This window comes from Sciurus vulgaris (genome assembly GCF_902686455.1).
Source record: "Sciurus vulgaris genome assembly, chromosome: 2".
In the NCBI taxonomy this organism is placed as follows: domain Eukaryota; kingdom Metazoa; phylum Chordata; class Mammalia; order Rodentia; family Sciuridae; genus Sciurus; species Sciurus vulgaris.
The window spans coordinates 102,195,795-102,218,777 of NC_136462.1; the positions used below are offsets into that span (position 1 = coordinate 102,195,795).

The 22,983-nt window shown below is 35.3% G+C and overlaps 1 protein-coding gene across 1 annotated transcript in view; it reads left to right on the forward strand.

The window, feature by feature from the left end:
* UNC13C (unc-13 homolog C) overlaps nucleotides 1–22,983 on the forward strand; it is an 869,114-nt gene that overhangs the window by 205,152 nt on the left and 640,979 nt on the right. The window lies entirely within an intron of this gene.

Genomic DNA, 22,983 nt, shown 5'->3' on the forward strand with positions numbered 1-22,983 from the left:
GTATATAAGGAGAAATTAGTTTGGGATAACACTGTTTTATGGTCTTATGCTTAGCTTACTCTCAACAAATATTTAATTTTCATGCAAATTTAGTAGACTTGATGTGCCATATGTACTGCCTTTTAGTTAGAAGAACAAAAAGAAAGACACATTCTTTTCTAATCCCGAAGAAAGCCTATGTTTTGATTGACATCACAGAATTTTGAATACCGAGTCATCTAATTATTATCACACTCAAAACTTATTTAAGCAAAAATAAACAGATCCTGTTGATTACAAAAATGATGTCCTCTTCAAGTTGAATGTTGTTTACAAACTGTGTGTCGAGAATGTGTGGCTTTATGTGCTTTTGAGCCTGCCTCTAAGAATCCCAAGGTGAGAGGAAAATTAAGCTATCAATAGAAAATTGTGCTTTCACAGCTGTTCTGAGCCAAATATTGAGTCAGAATATTGTTTCAGTCAATAGTTTTTATAAAGAGAGCAGCACTTAGTTTCATGGGGAATGTCCCAGAACAGGAGAAATTTGTTTGCATTATTCTTCTTTTTCAGTGGAGGGGATAAATGTCACTAGGTGATTTGATTGGGTATTCATGGACTTTTATAGTGATTGCATTAGAATTTATTTCAGATAGTTTCCTATACAGTATGCATCACTCTAAAATAAAAATAGTGTACATCATATTGTATCTTTTCCTGTTGCAAAAAGTTAAATGTTGCATTCTATGAAGAGGAAAAAAAACCACAAGACACTTTTGTTTGGGCCTGTCAACATTGCAAACCCCAAAAGGTCTGTTTGGCAAACAGCCTCTTCTTCCCAAGGGAGAGGCTTGTTTTCTCTGTGGCAATGAACATTTGCCATACCCCTGAATTTGGAAGGACTTTAGAGGTGAGAGAAAACTCATTTTAGAGCTTTGATAGAAAGCCCTTTAGTCAAGCAAATAGAAATGTTTTTGCATGTTAAATTCTGGCTTTTTAAAAATTGCCTGGAAAGGCAGGCTAGTCCTTTCGTTTAGATTTTAAACACACAGCTCTCCCAAGCCAGTCAAATTGCAGGTTCTGAATCTGGCTGCCTCATTTCATTTGTGGTGTCGGGAGAAACAATCCCTGGTGAAAATGTAAACACCAGACCATTATTTACCTGTGACTCTAAGCCTAATCTTCAGGTGTCTCCAAAGACTTTTTTTTTTTTAAACATTTTCCTTGTTTAGTTCTTAGGAAAAATCTTCATGCCTGGCCAGATACTTTGTTTTTGTGGCCATTTCTGGCTAGGTCTGTAAAATATTACATTTCAGGTGAGACTTCCTTATCTGACTCCAAGGACTTGGTACCCTTGAATAGCAAGCATTTGGGTCACACTCCGATGGGAGTACATGTTTTTAAAAGACATCTGTCTGGGAGTTTACGAGACATATTTGTAAGTAATGAATGCATTTGATCAGGAACAATACTATTCTTATTAATTTATATGAAATGTTTGTTGTGTGTAGTTTTTCAGTTTTGTTTATTTGTTTTAATATATAAGGAAAGTGAATCTTGCAGACATATTAAGGCAGAGATATTTTGTAAGGGGGTATAGGGAATAGTGTCATTCATTTTCTAGAGTTTAGTATAAAATGGTCATCTTAAAGGGAGTTTCCATGGCTGTGGAGAGAAAAAAAAGCACAGGATTTTTAACTGAAAATTTTGGAGTGTAACAGTGGAAGTATGATCCTAAGCAAACCACTCAATTCCTGAGACCCATTTTATCACCAAGAAAATATATTTAACTTTTTGTGTCTTGTATCCTGTACATCAAAATACAATTATGTGTTCCATAGGGTTTCATATATATTAAGACAGTATGATATTATTACTGCTAATCCTACTGAGAGAGGAAAGACAGAACATAAAAAATAATTAAATAAAATATCTAATTTGTAGGACTGGGAGTTAGGTCAGTGGTAAAGTGCTTGACTTGCATGTGGAAAGACTCTGGATTTGATTCCTGGCACTGAAATGAAAACCAAACAAATATTTGTTATATCCAGCTTTCCATGCTAGGTATTCCACTGTGTGTTGAAGATATAGAAATGTAGGAAATTGTCCCTAATCCCATGTTTGTCATAAATGATTGCAAGGCAGTGTGGTAAGTTACATAATAGAGATATCTGCTAGATTCCACAACAGTACCAAAAAAGTAATTTGACTTGAGTGAGTTTAGAATGCTTTTTAAAGAAGCAGATACCAATCCTTTCCTGCTTGAAGGATTGATGGAAGTTCAACCTGCATTCCACAGGGAAGGGGAAGAGACAACAGAACAACAAGACAGATTGGGAAGTATGCCAGTGGTTTTCCATGTGTACAGCTTTGCGCTTATATGCGATAGAGTGTGCAAAGCTAGACATCTAACAGCTTCCATATTATGGAGGGCCACCTTCTCTGAGGAAGCACTTTTTCTCTAGAGAAATGTTGTAAGCAGATAAATGGCATCCCTTTATTTAACATATTCTTCTATTGCACTTTCTATGTCCCAGGCACAGTCCCAAGAGCTTTGTAAATGTTAATTTATTTCATTTTCATAACAACCAGGTGAAGTAGACATTATTTTTATTGCCACTTAGCTTTAGAGGAAAGCAAGGCATGGAGAAGTTAAGTAGCATTCCCAAGGTGACACAGCTAGTAAGTGATGGAACCAGGATTGCACTCAGCTCTGGAGTCTACATTCATAATCATACTACTGTGCTGCCAGTCAAGATTAGTTCCATGTTTCAGAAAGATCACCCTGGCTCCTATGCAGGTGATGGATTGGAGAGGAGGCATGACTACAGGCAGGAGAACAATTGGGATGTGGGTACAAGAGTCCAGATAAGAAAAGATGCATCAGTGAGGTAAGAGAGAGGGAATGGATACATTTAAAGGATAGGTTGAGAGGACTGGGGATGTAACTTAGTGGTAGAGCATTTGCCTAAAACGTGCAAGGCCCTGTATTTAATCATCATTTCTAAAAAGAAAAGGTAAAGAAAATGTTTGGAGACAGTTTGTAGTGACTGGTATGCACTGACTATGGAGTGTAAAGGAGAATGAATTAAGGGTCTCAGGTTTTAGAGTTGGGGGATGATTCTTCTAATGGGACAAGAAGTGCAAGAGTATGAATGCAAGCAGAATGCTTATGTGAATTTTAAAGTAGCTTTGGAATCTGTAGGTGGTCATGTACTGAACAGAGATGATTATATTATGAAGCTGGAATTCAAAGGAAGGGTCTGAGCCTGACGTTTAGATTTGGGAGTAACATTAGAAGCTGTGGGTGTGTATGTGATTGCCCGAGGAAGTTTTAGAAACAGATTCATGTTGGTTAGATCCAGCTTGCAAATGTAGGTATTTGATTTTCCCTCATTTGGCATAAAGTGATAAGAGCAGAAGGCTTGGAAGAAAACTCTAGGGAGACCAGCTATCATGGTAGCTTTAAGAGTAGAAGAATAAAAAGCATAGGAAATGATAAAATTAGCAAAATCACATTTATCTGTTCTGTCCAGTTAGTTGAAATGCACATGTATGACAACTCCAACTTCAGAAAGTATAGTTTATAAAAGGAAGTCATAAAGTATGTCTTCATGTTGAGTATTCAGCATAGAGATAGAATATCTGGATATTCAAGAATAAAGTTCTTTTTAGAATCTCCTGGGAGAACACTGGATCATATCTGCTACCAGTTTGATTATGAGAAAGTGTCACTGTGACTCTTGCTGCTGGGATTTATAGTACAGTTTGGTTTACAGTAAATTGCTTTCTAGGGGCAGGCTAGAGTGTATTCCTGGGGCACTGCATTCTTATCAAATACTGGAAGTTCTGGCTTACTACATAAGCATTGTGTCTAAGTAATATTAATATACAAATGATTCTTTAAGTCAGTGGAAGAACAAACATTTTCAGGAGTGGGTCATGCACTTTATGTTCCCATTGGGAAGACTCCAGATTGAAATTTGCCCTGAAGAAACAGGTGAGGACTTTATCATGATAGAAATTATTGAACAAAAGGACCATAGTGTTTGCTGGAAGGTTTTATAAGAAGTTTACCTCATTGTACCATGTTATTTTGAAATGCCAGTAAGTAAAATGCAACTAGATAATTTTTTGATGAGTATATCTACCCATGGTAATACCAAAGCACCTAGTACTGAAGTTTTGAATGATATGAGAAGAAGCCATTTCTGTTTGTAAAAAATTTTAATATTTAGACATATAGTTAATTACACAATAAATCAGAACAGAACAGGTTTTTAAAGTGCACGTGGAGGGCAGGCTACATTAAATTTGGTCATTGCTTTCTTGTACTCACTACTTGAATATCAGCAGAAATTTAAGAGTAAAACTTCCTGTGCATTTGAATGTTTCAAATACAGCAAATTTGATTATAAACACTTTAGAGACAGACTGTCTCTATAATAAAAGTCATGTTATCTGGCACTGTACCCATTGGAAAGTTTTAGAAACCATCCTTTTCCAAGTACAGCTATTTATGCAAGAAAGTGGTTTCAACACTCCAGTGAAAGTAAACAGGGTAGAATTTCTTTGAGAAAAATATGTTTTTAAAAAGATACTAATGGTGATATAGAAGGGGCGAACTGTAATGTCACTTGTTTTAGTTATCTATTACTATGTAATGAATTACCTAAAACATGAGGGCTTCAAACAACAGTGGCTTATTACTTCTCACCATTCTATGGGTGTTCTGGGGATCCTTCTGCTGGGGTCAATGACTCATAGGACTCAGCTGTCAACTGGGCTGGACTGGGGACAACCAAGATGGCCTTTCTCAAATGTCTGTGACCCTGATGCTGACTATCAACTGGCCAATTCTGTTATCCTCCAGGGTCCCACATATCCTTTTCCATCACCACTTTCTAGCAGGAAAGCATGAATTTCCTTAAAGCATAGTGATTGAGAGTCAAGACAACAGGAGTGGATGCTACCAGCCCAGCCCTCTCAGTGTCTTAATCCTGAACTCATGCAAGTCCCTACCACTGCATTATTTTGGCCACAGCAAATCAGAAACCCAGCTCAGATTCAAGGGAAGGGGAAATTATTCCCACCTCTTGATGGGAAGTGGCCCATAACTAAAAGGATGAGCAATTATCTTTGGAGATAATCAGGTACATCTTTGAAAGAAGATTTTCTGGGAAGAGGCCTGCTTTAGCTACTTCTAGGGCAATGGCAGACTAAATATGGAACTCTGAGATTTAAGAAGAACTATACTGGAGTGGAACTGTGTCTCAGTGGTAGAGTGCTTGCCTAGTACATGTGAGGCACTAGGTTTAATCCTCAGCACCACATGAAAATAAATAAGTAAAATAAGCAAAATAAAAGTATTGTGTTCATCTACAACTAAATATGTATATACATATATGTGAAGAAGAACCATATTGGTTGCCTATATCTTTCCCCTCTATACCCACATTATATTCATCACATGACAGAATCATTAAAATGCACCAATTTTTTAAAACTTCAGTTTTCATTTGGAAATTATTAAGGGCCTACTAAATGTTAGATGCATATTGGGGAAATAATCATGAACAATGAAGATTGCGTTTCTTCTCTCATGCATTTTAATACTAATATCTTACTATGCTTTTTCAGTGTTCAAATTTCTAGAGTAAGGAAATGGAAGTAAGATTTAAACCCAAATAAAGTTATTGTTACTCTCTGCAGAGAACACTTAGTCCTGTCGAATGAAAAATGCTCTCTAGCTATTATTTAATGGGTTCTTCCGAAATTGAATGTTCTTAATTGAAAAGGACATTTTAGAGATTTTTCAGTGAATAAAAAACTAGGTGACAACTGTCTAACTCCATTTAATGACAGGGACTTAGAGAGATGAGCTCACCATTTCAGTAGGAAGTTTATTTTTCTCATTGTTTTTCTTATTAATAATGAAATTTGCATTACAAAATGTGTGCATGTGTGTGTGTGTGTGTGTGTGTAAATTATTTGATTCTTTGATCCTAATCATATATGTTTACCTAGGTGACTAACAGTGAGGGTTTGATTTAGAGGGCCCTTGACTTCTGGCTTATGAATCTAGCCTAAGGTTTAAAACACATTAAGGCACATAAACCAAGGAAAATACTCAAATGAGTTTTGTGAGAGCCTGTGACTCTTCTCTTAGGAAGAATGAAGATGATGAGTTGTATTTTGGTTAAAACCATGCCCTATAATTTGGTAGTAGTAAGTATGCCTAATGCCACATATAGTCTGTGTGTTTTAAGTCAAGTGAAGTCCCTGATGTCAACCATGTTGTGAATGATTATTATAAATCAACTCTTTAGTTTCCACATACAGGTGAGATCATGTGATACATGTCTTCATGTGTCTAGTTTATTTCTCTTAACGTAATGATCTCCAGTTCCACCCTTGTCATTGCAAGTGACAGGATTTATTTCTGTTTTATGGCTGGATAGTATTTCTTTGTATTTATGTATTATGTTTTTTTCATCCTTTCATCAATCAATGAATATTTGGGTTGCTTCCTTTTCTTGGCCATTGTTAATACTGCTGCAATGAACATGGGAATATAGATGTCTTTTATGCATACTGATTCATTTCCTATGGGTATATATCCAGGGGTGGGAATGTTGGATCATAAGACAGTTCTGTTTTCAACTTTTTGAGAAACCTCTGCACTGTTTCCATATAGCTATATTAATTTACATTTCTGCCAACAATGTACATAATTTCCCCTTTCTCCACATCCTCACCAGTACTTGTTATCATTAATCATTTTGGCAAAAGTCATTCTTACTTGGTCAAGGTGATGTCTCATTGTGGTTTTGATTTGCATTTCTCTGACGATTTGTAAGGGTGGGCATTTTTCCTGTATCCATTGCCTAAATGTCTACTTAGACATATTGTTCATTTAAAATTTTTCTTTGGTTTTTATGATATTGAGTTTTTGGAGTTCTTTATATATTCTGAATATTAACCCTCTATCAAATAAATAATTGGCAATTATTTTCTGCCTTTCTGTAGGTTATATATTCATGATGTTGATTGTTTCCTTTGCTGTGCAGAATCTTTTTAGATTGACAATCCCATTTGTTTATCTTTGCTTGTTGTCTGTGCTTTTAGAGTTCTTGTCTAAAAAAACCCTTGCCCCTTCTAGTCTCTTGAAGTACTTGCCTGCTTTTTTCTAGCAGTTTCATTGTTTAAAGTTTTACATTCAAGTCTTGAATGCATTTCCAGTTGATTTTCGTATTTGGTGAGAAACAGAGTCTACTTTTATTCTTGTGAATGTGTATATATCCAGTATTATTACTTGAAAAGACTATCCTTTTTCCACTGGGTATTCCTAGCACCTTTGTAAAAACTCAGTTGGCTATATAGATGAGTGGGTTTACTTTGAGACTCTCTGTTCAGTTCCATTGTCTACATGTATGTTTTATGCTGATCCATGCAGGTTGATTATTGCAGCATTATAGTATGTATTTAAGTCAGGAAGCATGATGCATCCTGCTTTATTCTTTCTGTTCAGAATGTCTTTGATATCTTTGATAATTCGGTGTTTTGTTCTTTTTTTTTTTCTCATTTGTGCTTATGTTTCCATTTAAATTTTAGAATTGTTTTAAAATTCTGTGAAGGATGCCATTGGTATTTTGACAGAGACTGAGTTAAATCTGTAAATCAATTTGGTCAATATGAATATTTTTAAAACAATGATTCTTCCAATCCATAAGAATGGGATGTAACTCCACTTTTTGTGTTTTTTTCAGTTTCTTTCATCAATGTTTTATAAATTTTGTTGTAAAGAGCTTTCACCTCTCTAGTGAAATTTATTCCTAGAAAAATTTTTGTAGTTTTTGTAAATGGGATTGACCTGTTGTTTTTTATTTTAGATAATTCATTATTAACATGTAGCAACACTATTGTTATTGTTTGTTTGTTTATTTTTTTGTTTTGGGTACAGGGAATTTAACCCAGTATGTAACTGAGTTACATTCCCAGCTCCTTTTATTTTTTATTTTTTATTTTGACATAGGGTTTCACTAAGTTGTTTAGAGCTTCACTGAAATACTGAGGTTGACCTTGAACTTTCAGGCCTCCTATCTCAGCCTCCCAAGTTGCTGGAATTACAGGTAAACTATTGACTTTCATATGTTAGTTTTGTGTTCTGAAATTTTGATGTACTCATTTACCTCTTCTGGGAGGTGTTTTTAAAATTTTTTTGAGGTGTCTATGTATCAAATCATATCTTTTTCAATCAGAAACAATTTGACTTCTTCTTTTTCAATTTGCTTTTTATTTTTTTGCTGTTGCCTGATTGCTCTGTCCAGGACTTCCAGAGATACGGTAACTAAAAGTGGTGAAAGTGGGCATCCTTGTCTTGTTCCAGATGTTAGAAAGAAAATTTTCAGCTTTTCTCCATTCAGCATAATATTAGCCATTGCCTTATTATAAAAAGCCTTTATTATATTGCAGTGTATATGCTTAATTGTTCATCATTTTTATCATGAAGGGATTTTGAATTTCATCAGATACCTTTTCTACATCAATTCAAGTGAACATATGGACTTTTGTCCTTCATTCCATACCCTAAACCATCCTTTCAATATGTTGAACCATCCTTGCATCTCTGGGATGAATTCTGCTTGATCATGCTGAATAATATTTTTGTTGTTGGATACAGTTGACTAGTTATTTTGTTGTAAGTATTTGTATCTGTCCCTATCAAGGTGAAGGACTAAAGTTTTCTTTTTCATTGTGTCTTTATCTAGTTTTGGTGCCAGGGTAATGCTCTCCTTGCAGAATGTGTTGGGAGAATTCCTTCCTCTTCTATTTTTTAGGATAACGTAAAGAGAATTGGTATTAGTTTGTCTTTCAGTGTTTGGTAGAATTCTGGTTGTGGGCCATCTGGTTGTGGGCTTTCTTCGATGGAAGACTTTTTATTACTGATTTAATCTCATTACTTGCTTTGGATATGTTCAGATTTTCTCTTTCTTTATGAGTTGGTCTTAGTAACGTATTTGTGTCTAGAAATTGTCCATTTCTTCTGAATTATCAATTTTTTTAATATATAATAATCTCTAATGATGCTTTTTATTTCTGTGGGGTCAGTTGTAATGTCTCCCTTTTCATCTATGATTCTATTTGAGTCTTCTTTTTCCTTTTCTTAGTGTAGCTAAGGGTACATCTATTTTATTTGTTTCTCAAAGAACCAGCTCTTTGTTTCCTTTATCTTTGTATATTTTTAGCATACATTTTAAAAATTTATGTTCTAATCTTTATTATTTCTTTCTACTAGTTATTTCTACCACTAAATTCTAATAATTTCTGGTAGTTCTTTATGCTACTGTATGTCTTTCAACTTTGGGTTTGGAGTGTTCTTTGGTGTTCTTTTTTCCCCCTATTTTCCTTGAGATTCACTGATAGTTTGCTTATTTGAGAACTTTTTATTTTTATTGTTGGGTTGACTGCTATAGAGATCTTTTTTTTTTTTTTTTGTGGTACTGGGGATTAAACTCAGGGGCTCTCAACCACTGAGCCTCATGCCCAGCCCTACTTTTTTTTTTTGTATTTTTTTTTAGAGACAGGGTCTCACTGAGTTACTTAGTGCCTCACTTTTTCTGAGGCTGACTTTGAACTCTCAATCCTCCTGTCTCAGCCTCCTGAGCTTCTGGGATTACAGGCATATGCCACTGCACCCAGCTACAAATGTCACTATTAAGAGTGCTTTGACTGAACCACATAGGTTCTGGTACATTGTATGTCCATTTGAAGTTGTATGTCCATTGTTTTTTAAAAATTCCAAATATGAGAGAAAATATAGGGTACTTGTCATTTCGTTTCTGGCTCATTTCACTTAACGTAATGTACTCGCTTCCATCCAATTTCCTTCAGATGACAGGAATTTATTCTTCTTTATGGCTGAATAATATTCCATTGTATGGGCACACATTTGCACACCCCCACCCCACATATACACATACCCCACATGTTTATGATTCATTCTTCCATCAATTGGCATCTTGGTTGGTTCCATATCTTGGCTATTATGAATAGTGTAACAATAAACATAGATGTTCAAATATGTATTTAGTATGCTAATTTAATTTCCTTTGGATATATACCCAGCAGAAGAACTGTTGAATTATATGGTAGATCTATATTTAGTGTTTGGATAAAACTCTACACTGTTTTCTAGAAAGGTTGTATAGTCCCACTAACAGTGTACAAAACTTTCTTTTTATTACCATATCTTCACCAACATTTGTTTTGTTTTGTTTTTATAATAGCCATTCTAACTGGGGAAACGATGTCCCATTGTGATTTTGACTTGCATTGTCCTGATGACTAATTATATTGTGTGGTTTCCCACATATTTGTTAACCATTTGTATTTCTTCTTTGGAAAAATGTCTGCTCAGATAATTCCCATTTTCTAATTGGATTACTTAATTTTCTTTTGTCAAGTATATTGAGTTCCTTGTATACTCTGGATATTATTTCTTTGTCAGGTTAACAGTTAGTAAATATTTTCTCCTGTTCTGTAGGTTGTCTCTTTTCCCTGTTAATTGTTTCCTTTGCTGTTGTAGAGCTTTTTAGTTTGATAGGATTATTCTTATTGGTTTACTTTTGCTTTTGTTTCATGGACTTTTGGGGTCATATCCAAAAAATCATTGCCTATATCAATTTCTTGAGGAGTTTCCTTGTTATAGTTTCATAGCTATAGATCTAATCTTTAGGTCTTTATTCCATTTTCAAGTTGATTTTTAAAACAGGTAAGAGAGGGGGTCAAATTTCGATTTTCTGCATTTGGCTATCCAGTTTTCCCAGCACCATTTATTGAAGAGGCTGTCTAGCCTCCAATATATATTCTGTGTGTGTTTGTGAAGAATCAGTTGGTTGCAGATGCATGGGTTTACTTTTGGGACATCTATTTTGTTCTGTTGGTTTATGTGTATGTTTTTATGTCAGTACCATGCTGTGTGGTTACTGTAGCTCTTTAGTATGTCTTGACATTAGAGGCAATTCCTCCATTTTTGTTCTTTTTGTTCAATATTTCTGTGGATGATCAGAGTCCTTTGTGCTACAACATTAATTTTAGGATTTTTAAAGTTCTGTAAACAATGTCATAGGTATTTTGATGGGGAATGGATTCAATCTGTGTGTTTCTTTGGGTTGTGAGCTCTTTCCAATTTTTGCATCTTTTTATTTTTTTCCCTTAGTGTTCCATAATTTTCATTGTAGGGATCTTTCACTTCCTTTGTTAAATTCATTACTACTTGCTTTTGTAAGTATGGTTAATGGGATTGCTTTTATGATTTCTTTCTCAGCAAATTCATTATTGGTGTGTAGAAGTCACTGAGTTTTTGTATGTTGATTTTTATCATAGAACTTTACTGAATTTATAAGTTGTACTTGTATTTTGGTGGACACTTTAGGATTCCCATAAATAGTGCCATATTATCTGCAAGCAGATAACTGTTTGCATGCCTTTGATTTCTTTCACCAAATTGCTCTGGTTAAATCTTCCAGAATTATATCAAGTAAGAATGGTGTGAGTCAGGTGCCCTTGTCTTAAAGGAAACACTTCCAGTTTTTCTCCATTTACTATGATGTTGGCTGTGTGTTTTTAATATATAGCTTTATTTATGTTGAGGTACAATCCTTATATACTTCATTCATTTAATGATTTTATGGTGAAGGATGTTTAATTATATTAATTGCTTTTCCTGTGTCCGTTGAGATGATCACACGAGTTTTATCCATTCTGTTGGTGTGATATATTACATATATTGATTTCTACATGTTGGTCCATCCTGCTATCATGGAATAAGTCCAACTTAACCATAGTGAATGATCTTTTTGATGTGCCATTGTATTTTATTTGCTTATATGTTGTCAAGAACTTTTACATATATACTTATCAAGGATATTGAGAAGAATTCTTCTCAACTACTCTAAAGTATTGAGAAGGTAGGAACCCTTCCAAACTCATTTGTTGAGGGCTTATTACACTGATAACAAAACTTGTTATGGAGATAACAAAAAAAAAAAGAAGAAGAAAAAGGAAAGAAAACTACAAACTAATATCCCTGTAATACAAACTAAAAAATACAAAAAAACGAATGAAACAAAGTGGGTTTTTTGAAATGATAAACAGTAATGACAATCCTTTAACTAAATTAACTATAAGTAGTGTTGAAAAGAAGATAAAAAGACTCATAACATACATTTCATTTACTTTTAGTTTAATCCTTGTTATTTCTTTTCTTCTACATTTTTTCTAGGTCTTTGAAATGACTAGTTACATTTTTATTTTAAATCTTCCTGATTCTTCAATGTAGGGATTTATTGCTATAAACTTTTCCTTTATTAATATTTTTGTTTTATTGCTTAAGTTTTGGCAGGTTTTGTTTTCATTTTCATTGGTTTCATAGAGGTTTTAAACTTGTATTTTGATTTCTTCAATGACCCAATGTTCATTCAGTAGCATGTTGTCTTTTGTTGTTATAGTTTTATTCCACTGTGATCGAGGAAGATACACAATATGATTTAGATTTTTTTAAAAAATTGTTGACTTGTTTTGTGGCCTATTATCTGAACATTCTAGAGGATGTTCCATGTGCTAAAGGAAAAAAAAAAATGCTTTCTATAATTGTTGAATGCAAGGTTCTACAAAGATTAAGTTCATTTAATCTACAGTATATTTTAATTCTGCTGTTCCTTTTTTGATTTTCTATCTTAATTATATGTCCATTGATGAAAGTGCAATTTGAAATCTCCCACTATTATTGTGCTGATTTTTATTGTTCCCTTTAAATCTGATAATGTTCGTGTTAGGCTTTTTGGCATTAGTGCATATATATTTACAATTATTATTTGCTCTTGTTGAACCAATCCCTTGATAAATATAAAATAATATTTGTATCTTTTTACAGTTTTTGTCTCTCTCTTTCTGTGTGTGTGTGTGTTTTGCTGGGCATGGAACCCAGGGCCTTGTGCATGCTAGGCATGTGTTCTACCATTGAATGACATCTCCAGACCATAGTTTTTGTCTTTAAGTGTGTTTTCTCTAATATAAGAGTGGCTACTCCTGCTCACTTTTGGGTTCCATTTGTAAGGAATAACATTCCTACCTCTCATCTCCAGTTGGTACATGTCTTTACTTGTAAAGTGATTTTCAATATTTTATAGGCAGTATATCATTTTTTTTATAGTTTTTGAATATTCTTTGTTCTATTTATCCTCTCCATCTTCATGATAATTTATTTACAGTATCGATAAGATTTGATTCTTTTGTATATTTTTCCTTTGTCTACTTTATTAGGGGTTTTATACTTTCACGTTTTCATGATGGTAGTTATCTATCTTATGCTTCTGAATATAGGACTCTTCTTTTAAGCATTTGTAAAACTGATTCAGGAGTGATGAATACAGGTTTTTCCTCTAACTGCCTTGCAAGAATAAGGTAGCTTTTGAAGCTTTCTGTTGGCTAGGGTTGCCAGTGTTCATGTTTATGGAGTTTGCTTAGATTCACCTATTCACTTTTCCTCTGCAAAGTGTGGTCTCCACTCCTCCTGGTTTGTGAGCTGGGGGGTAGTCGCCTGAGCACATTGTTCCTCTTTATGTTTTTTTGGCTATTGTCCCAGATCCCTAAGTGTTATAAGGTTTAAGTCTTTCAGTTATTAAGTTCCAGAATTCTTCCATAGTCACTCACTTCAAGCTGATCTTTTGGTTGCTTGTGGAGGAATGTGTGAGTATTGGGCTCTTTTAATCAGCTATCTTTGAGATCTGTAATGTCTTAAATTGACATTATCTCAAATTCTTGAAATGATCTCAGAAAATATGTATCTTCATTCATTTGGGCAGCTATAGGAGAATCCCAGAAACTAGGTGGCTTATAAACAACAAAAAATTATTTCCCATAGCTCTGGAGGTTGGGAAATCCAAGATTAGGAGACTACTAGATTCAGTGTCTGATGAGGCCCTACTTTCTGGTTCATGGAAGGCCACTTTCCCACCATATCTTCTCATAAGAAAGGGGATGGGGATCTCTCTGTGGCCTTTTTTATGAGGACACTAATTCCATTTATGAAGGTCAACCCTCATGACCAAATCTCCTCTTTAAGATCCCATCTCCAAATACAATCATATTAGAGGTTAGAAATTGAACATATAAACTAGGGAATGGGTAGCACAAACATTTAGTCCATAACAATATATATTCTCATTTCCATGTTATATATGAATGAACTGAGATGCATTGATGGGAGGAGCAACCTCAACATCCTCCAAGAAATCTAACTATACCTATTACTGGTGGTAGTCACTGTTAGAACTTTTCTTGTTTTAACACTTTTCTCCACCATTTTGGAGAAATCATAGTGAATGTGAATAGTACTCAGTCATTAACTATATCCTCCTCTGTTCATTTATATAGGAAATATTAAGTGACTTTTCCAATGAACTAGGACTTTAATTTGTTTTTATTTTCTGCACCCTGATCTATATCCATAAAAATTGCTTTCTCTAGATTAATGTTCATATAATGTATCCATTTATTAATCATTTTCTTCCACTGTGTATAACTGGTTATATTTGAAGTTAATTTCTTATATAACTGGGTCATGTCCTAAAATCCACTTTATCAGTCTGTCTTTAATTGGATGATTTACATTTAATATCAGTATTTATATTTAATATAAAGTGACTTATGTCTGTCATTCTAAGATGGCTCCAGTCTACCAATCTATTGTTCTAAAATTTCAGAAAGAAAATAAATTAATTAGTTATTTGATTATTTTGATAGCTTAATTTGTTTGACTTGCTTTTTCAAAAGTCATTACACTGAACATAATAGGCTGAATGAAGATTCTAGTTTGTTATGCTTGGTATGTGAGCAAACAAATGAAACTTTTTTTGTCTTCTTTTCCCTGTTTTCCCAAATATAAGTATAAAGTTGGTCTCCAACCTACAATGATGACTTAGGTGCAATCAATCAATCCATATGACTGCCTACACTCATGAATCTAAGCTCTGATGAATTCTAGAAATTTGTACTCCAACAGACTTCTAAATGAAACAATAAGACCTAAGAAGGGTGGATAGAGGATATTGGATTTCAAGTTCCAAATTAGAGGCCGTGTCTCTTTTGTTCACCACTATGAGCTTAAGGCATAGCATAGTGCAGCAAATGGAAGACATCTGATTATTATTTCTCAAATGAATGAATAAGCAAATGAGGTAGAAAACTGATTTATTGGGCCTCAGCTTAAGAGCAGTCCTCAGTTCAGTCAGGATACCTTTCTTACATCCTCTGTCCATACCCAGTCACCATCCTCCAAGGCACAAATTAGAATCCAAGTCCTTTATAGACTTTTATACTTTCTTCCAACTTAAAGTAGCCTCTCCTTTCCTAACTCTTACTATCCCTCTTCACGCCTCTGATCACTTTCTACCTTTTGTTGGAGTTATTTATTCACATTTTTTTTATGATGTGGGCCTCTTTTTTCTTAAAAGGGACATCTATGTCCTTTTAATATGATCAGTCTTGTCCCTCACATAGTTTTGTTGTAGTCACTTGGAGGCTCTTACATGTCTACTGCAGACGCATGACTACAGGAGGTGGATATGGCTGTCATCCGGGAATTGTTCCATGATGCTGGTGGAGAGTTGTCAAGGTTAGAAGGTGATCCTTTAGGCTTCACTGCAGAAAAAAACAGATGGGCAAAAAATATCTAGAACCAAAACTTCAGAAGTATTTTATAACAGATTTCAGAAGGGGCCATGAATTACTTCTGAGTAAAAATCAGCCATTGTTTAAACTTTGTGAGTAATTTAAGAACAGCAGAAATTCATTATATTCTATCAACCTGGGTCCTTTTTATTTTCTGAGCATTAATAAAAAAACATGTGTGGGAAACTGAAATGACCCTAGAAAGATGCATAGAAATCATCCAGTGGCAGTGATAGTAGTCTTTCAAGCAGAGGAAAGTAGAATGAAGGCACACAGTTGATACAGAGAGTTATGTGGAGAGACTAGAGGCTGAAGTGAAAGGGAGGAGAATGGTTAAAATGTACAGCTAGAGAGAATTCAGATCCTCAGTCATACTGTGCCTACAGAACTGGAAGTGTATTCTTATCTAGGATAAACCATTAAAGATATTTTCCATTAATTCATTCATAACTGATTTGGTGCTAGATGTAGGAGATAGAGCAACTGGCAGGACACCTGCAGGGACTTCCCTGCAGGGACTCATGCTGTAGTGAGGGAGTCAGAGAATTGGACAGGTGATTAGAATATAGTAAAGGTAAACCATAGTCTTCAATGGAGAAGCTTGGTGCATATTAAACAGTTATCAATATTTTTGGTGTTCTCTCATGGTTTAGTTTGGAGGATAGCCACAGGCCACCAGATACAGTGCCTTCTTACTTAGCAGATGTTTAGTCATTTTTCTGAATTATTGATCACTTTCAACTTCTTGGAAAGGAGATGGACAGATAGGTTTAAAAATTTAGCATCTATTTGGGAATTAGTCTTTGAAGTAACCAGGAAACCTGTGGAAGATTCATTTGGATTTGTGCAGTGTTTATTGTTTTAAGAGAAAAGTAAGAAAGTAAGTTGCATATTATCTAAAGTATTTTGCACAGAATAATTTTTGTTATGGTTTAGATGTGAGCTTTCCCCCCCCCAAAAGCTCATGTGTGAGACAATGAAAGAAGACTTAGAGGTGAAATGACTGGGATATGACAGTCTTAACCAAAAACATCAAATTAATCCCTGATAGGGATTAACTAGATGGTAACTATAGACAGGTAGGATGTTGCTGGAGGAGGTGGGCTTTTGGGGTTGCCTTTTGGAGATATATTTTATATCTAACAAGTGCCATCTCTCTGCTTGCTGATCATCATGTGAGCCACTTCCCTCCACTACACTCTTCCACCATGATGTTCTGTCTCATCTTGAGCCCCAAGGAATAGAGTTAGTTGTCTATGGATGAGACCTCTGAAACCATAAGCCCTGAATAAACTTTTCCTCCTCTAATTGTTCTTGTCAGGTCTTTAGGTCACAGCAGCAAAAAAAAAGATTAAAATAGTTTCTCAAAGATTGCTAATTATGCTGTGGAACACTTTGCCATTTCCCCCCCCCCTTTTCTCCCTAGCACCCTCTGTATACCTTCATCAGTACTTATTTCTGTGTGGTAATCATCTAATTATACAAGCCAAATCTGGAAGACAGTGAGTTTAGGATTCTGAGTGGAATCCTAAGGCGTAGACTTGGCACATCAGAGATTTTTCTCAAAGCATCTTCCCAGGGCACTAGAGGGACTTGCAGAAATGCAGATTCCTGTAGCTCTATTCCAAACATATTAAATCAGATTTTATTCATAAGGTTTGGGAATTTGCATTTAAATATCTCTCTCAAAATGATTCTTCTATACACTTTAGCCTGAGAAGACTCAATCTGATGTTGGCTGTTGAACTGATATTTAAGAACTTAATTCTTTTTGAGTGGAGAAGGCATCTTATAATAAGGTTTAACTAACATTATATTTGACCTTAAAAACTCCACTATCTATTTTTGTTCTTTTCATATTTTTGGAACCACTATCCTCAATGTCGGAAATATGAGCAGGAAGAAGATATAAATGTCAATACAGAGAAATGTATCCAGAAAAACATTTCCAACACTCTTGCCTTAATACATTATATCGAAACACGTTGGAAAAAAAATCAACATAAAAGCCAGTAAGACAACTCAAGGTCATCTCTATGGCAACTTTTAAAACTTCAAACACAGGGAATGGTGCTGGATACTAATCAACTATCAAGAGCTGTCACGTGGTATACACCTTATATTTATGAATTTGTTTAATATTCACAACAGTGGTGTGAAGTGAACAATTTTGTTCCTGCGTTATACACACCAAAACAAGGATTAGAGAGGTCAAGCAATTTTGCCCAGAGGTCTCTTTGATTTTTATTTCCTTTTTTGTTAAGTAAGTTGTTATTTTTACATTTTCCTTTGGTCAAAATAGCATCATCAGCAACAAGAACAGAAGCTAAGATTTTTGCTTCTGTAGAATGTTGTCATGTTTATTTAATGTTTAGCAGTTGATTTAATGAATATAATTCTTCAGTACTAAATTTTATAGTAATTTTTCATATTAGCAAATGAAGACAATGGTTGGTGATTCACAGGTGTCAACAGACATTCCAGGGTTTTTATATTTAATTAGGGATCGTGTTCAGTAAGTCCTCCCCTAGCATCCAGCTGCACTATAAGACATGCAATGTAGAAAGTCAAGTTGGATTCTGAATTCAGTACTGATGATAGAAACAAGGTAGCAGACAATGATTATGCATTTTCTTCTAAGTGGGGAGAGCAAGCTCAGGGTTGTCATTAGGCTGCAGCTCTGTTATACTTAAGTAAGACACATTTGTGCTCAGAAGGCTTTTAGGAAACCTGCTAAGGCAAGGCAAGTGCATTTCTTCATAAATATTTCCAAAAGTTTTAGGTCTTTATGTAATAACATTTTGAGTATATTACAGAGAAGTTTAATGTAATAAGCTGGTGAAAAGCGTCCCGGAGTTATATACTCTGTTCTCTGATGCTCATGTTGAGGAGAACATGGGGAGATAGATGATGCCTTTTCTCTGAAGCTATTTTTTTTTTTTTTTTTTTAAGTACCAGGGATTGAACTCAGGGGCACTCAACCACTGAGCTACATCCCCAGCCCTATTTTGTATTTTATTTAGAGGCAGGGTCTCACTGAGTTGCTTAGTGTCTTGCTTTTGATGAGGCTGACTTTGAACTCTAGATCCTCCTGCCTCAGCTTCTGGAGCAGCTGGGATTACAGGCGGGCACCACAATGCCCAGCCTGAAGCTATTTCTTGAACTGTAAAAGATGAGTAGTGGACTGAATGATTTTCTTTTTCTTTTTTCTTTTCTTTCTTTTTGGTACCAGGGTCTGAGCCCAGGGGTGCTTAACCACAGAGCCACATCCTCAGTTCTTTTTTATATTTTATCTCAAGACAGGGTCTCTCACATTGCTTAGGGCCTCACTAAGTTGCTGAGGCTGGCTTTGAACTTGCAATCCTTCTGCCTCAGCCTCCTGAGCCGCTGGGATTACAGGTGTGTGCAATTGTGCCCAGAAGAGTGAATGATTTCTAAGGGCTCTTGCTAAATCTCTTTTAATGGTTATTTTATATATGTCTGCAACAAGTGCAAAAATTTATAATTTGTGTCAATCCTGATTCAACTCAATACATGGATGGGCAACTTGGCAGCAGGAATGCTCTGTAGAGAAGTCAACTTACCTGCTGAATTGAGTCTACTGAACTCTAATTCTCATATTTTACCCTGACTTTGCATCTGTCATGCCTAAGAGGGCTTTTTTTGGTATTTGTCACAATAATGTGCATAACCAAACCATTTTTGGGGGGGACTGCCCATCTGGCTTAGGTTTGCCAGGGACTGATCTAGTTGAACTCTGTCACAGAATAATTACAACCTGTTAATTATTGTGATGGCTCTTTTCACTCTCAAAATTGTCCTGGTTTGAATAAATTATACAGTCACCTTATTCTTCACAAAATCTTGTGAAACATGTATTGACCTCTAATTCCACAAATAAGAAAATGGTAGCTGCCTTTGATGGGTTAAGTGACTTGCTTAAGCTATTAAGTTTCAGAGGTAGGATGAAAACTCAGTTTTATTTGATTCCCAAACTCCAAACTCCTGGTCTTAATGACTTTTTTTTTTTTTTTCCTAGCAAGCATGAGGAAAAAAAGTTACTTGTAACATAACACAAAAATGAACATTACATCCTTTATTTTTAAGTGCAAATAACCTTCATTCCTAGGACATTCCTACGTTAAGAGCAAATCTATCTTGTTGCAAGTTCAAGTGATTCCTTTGGCTATGTCCCAGCAGAGCTGCAGACCAGCTGGTCACGAGGATTTTATCTTTGTCCAAAGTGTACTTACCCTGTAAGTCTCAGTAAATGGAAAACTTTGCAAAGAACAAAGGACAGAGGTTGTATAGGATGATATGTTTATGCATCTACCATTGAATGGTGTGAGGGTTGGGGCAACGTTTAGGCTTGTAGTGGTGGGCTAAGGTGATATTCCGGTAAATGGCACAATATTCCTTAAGCAGTCATTGTCTTGACAAGAAAAGAAGAATTTTCCCCAAAGAGTAGGTATTCAGAGGGCCTTGAACATAGCCTGGGGATATGTGGTCATTACTCTAACATGTGTAGATACGGATCAAAACAGGGTGGTTAAGAAATAAATATAGTACTGGTGGTTAAGATGATGATGTTACATGACAGTAGAATGAATTTATAAATTTTGATAGATTATACATAAATAGAGTGTAATTTCTCATTTTTCTGATTATACATATTGCAGGATCACCTTGATCATGTAGTCATTCATGCACATGAGGTAATAATGCCTATTTCACTCTACTATCATTCCTTCCCCTCCCTTCTCTCCCCTCTTCCTAATATAAAGTAACTCTATATTCTTCCCTATCCCTCATCCCTTATTGTGAATTAGCTTCCTCATATCAGAGAAAACATTCGGCCTTTGGTTTGTGGGCTTTGGTTTATTTCACTTAGCATGATATTCTCTAACTCCATCCATTTACCACTAAATGTCAGAATTTCATTCTTCTTTAAAGCTGAGTAACATTCCATTGTACCTATATACCACATTTTCTTTATTCATTCAGCTGTTGAAGGGTATCTAGGCTGTTTCTATAGTTTACCTATTGTGAATTGAGCTCCTATAAACATTGATGTGGCTTTAAAAAATCTATGCTGTTACTTGCTGCTCTTTGATAACCTTTTATTTATGATAATTAATGTGATTAGTGTGCTAATTTTCTACAGTTGCGCCCTGGGGCAATCGTGCAACAGTTGTAATTTGAAAAATTGGGCAAATAAGTAAATGTCAACCTGTAATAAAATCCAAATGAGTCCTTAAAAAAAAGATGACTTGTTAGGGCACTCTCATCTTAAATTGTACAGCAAACAAAATAGATGCATACAGCTTTTGACTTGCTTGCTCAGTGCTGCACAGAAATAAACTAGATTTTGAACTAGGACTTCGAAGTATAAATTATTCTCCCATTCATTTCTCTTCCTTCAAATCATCTTCTCAACTAACTTGTATTTCCAGCAATTGTACATAATATTATCAAACATTTGAGTGCCACATTTGGCTTGGCCAGGGGTTTCCAAATTTTTATGCCCATTTTGAAACATCTTGGAGTCTTTCAGAAACACTGATTCCTGCCTGGCTGCTAGACTAGATGTTCTGATTTAATTGACATGGCTCCTGATCTGGTCTTCAGAATTGTTTTTAAGAAAGCTTCTCAGATAATTTTAATGTGTAACCAAATTAGTACTATAGTGTGCTGTCACTTCATTAGGAGCTAGATGACCAAGGCAAACTGATGACCTTTAAAAATTTAAATGAAATTGGAGATTCAAAGTCCTATTACTCAAAGTATGTAGAGTAATAAGGAACCTACAATGCTACAATATTAAAAAATACTTAAAAGTTGTTGAAATTTACAGTCTCTTACAGTATCAGATTTTTTTCTCAGAGGTTTGGGGAAGAAAATAGCAAACTGTACATAATATTTCTGGAGTGTCTTGCATTTCTGTGAAGTACAAAATGTGAAATGTATATCCCTTCTATGTTCAAAACATTAAGTGAAGTAGTAGAAGTGAGGAGACCAAATTGTTACAGAATTAGCACCTCACAACAACTGTTCTCAGGGGGTAATTTAGGCGTCTTTTTATATTGTGTTTCAGACTTTGATATGTTGAAAATATTTTGAAATGTACTTTAAGAATTATTCTTTTTCCTCAGATTCACATAGCTAATAAGAGAGCACATTTTATTTCTATATGTAGAACCTCCATTAATTTGATGCACATCGGATGCTTTTGAATCTAAGGGAAATAAATTGATGGTTGTCCTTATACACACATGAGGGATAAGCAGGAAGCTAGGCTGTGCCAACAGGCATCTGCTGAGTGGCCCTTCCCATTTCCCTCCTGGGAGGGGCTTCAAAAATCAAGGCACATTAGCAATGAGTCTCCAGTTCCTGTCCAACTCAACCCTCAGGAATCTTTAGACGTAGGAATGTTTCTGGAATAGCAATATTAAGGCATAACTCAAGTATTACAAGACCAGCACGATAAAGATTCTCCTTTATGGACTTGGTTAAAGTTTGAACAAATTTGCTCTAAAAATGGATGACTTATAAATTGGTGGTAGTTGCTCTATGGCAGTGACTAGAGGCAATGACCCAGAGGCAGAATGCATATTTAGATAAAATCTTCATGTCCCGTTTCATTTGTCATTACAGATGCCACTGTATTAGACACTAATTTTGCCTGTGCAGTCATAAAATTGAGCTGGATATGAAGAGATCTTAGGTCTTTCTGGTTGCCTGATAAATTGCCTGTAAGTCAAGTAGAGTTGATAGCTTTCCTCATCACCAGTCACTCCTTGCTCTTACATCCCCTAGAAGCAATATCAGAGCAGAATCCAGAACTTCTTAAGATACTGTGTGCAGTTGGGCATGAACAGACACGTATTGTGACTCTGAGGGACATGCAGCAGACAGGGAAGGATGCATGTGCAGCAGAGCAGCACAGTCCTCCTTATTGAGCCCTGTCTCCTTTCTTTGTCATCTATTACTTCTACCCATCCTTAAAAGAGCCTGGGTTTCTTATAGCCATGGATTGTGGGAGGAATGACTACTATGTATCCATTCACTTTCTGTGCACCATCTCACTTAATTCAAACTGTCAAAAACTATTATCATCACTTCCTTAGCTAAAATCTGGGCTACATTTTTCCCTGCTGCATTCTTGTAGCATGCTCCATGTCAGAATTTATGATAACCCAACATTTTGACTCTTTGTCCTACTAGATTGTGTTTCTTGAGGCAGTGCTTCTCTTCAAACTTACTATTGCTTAG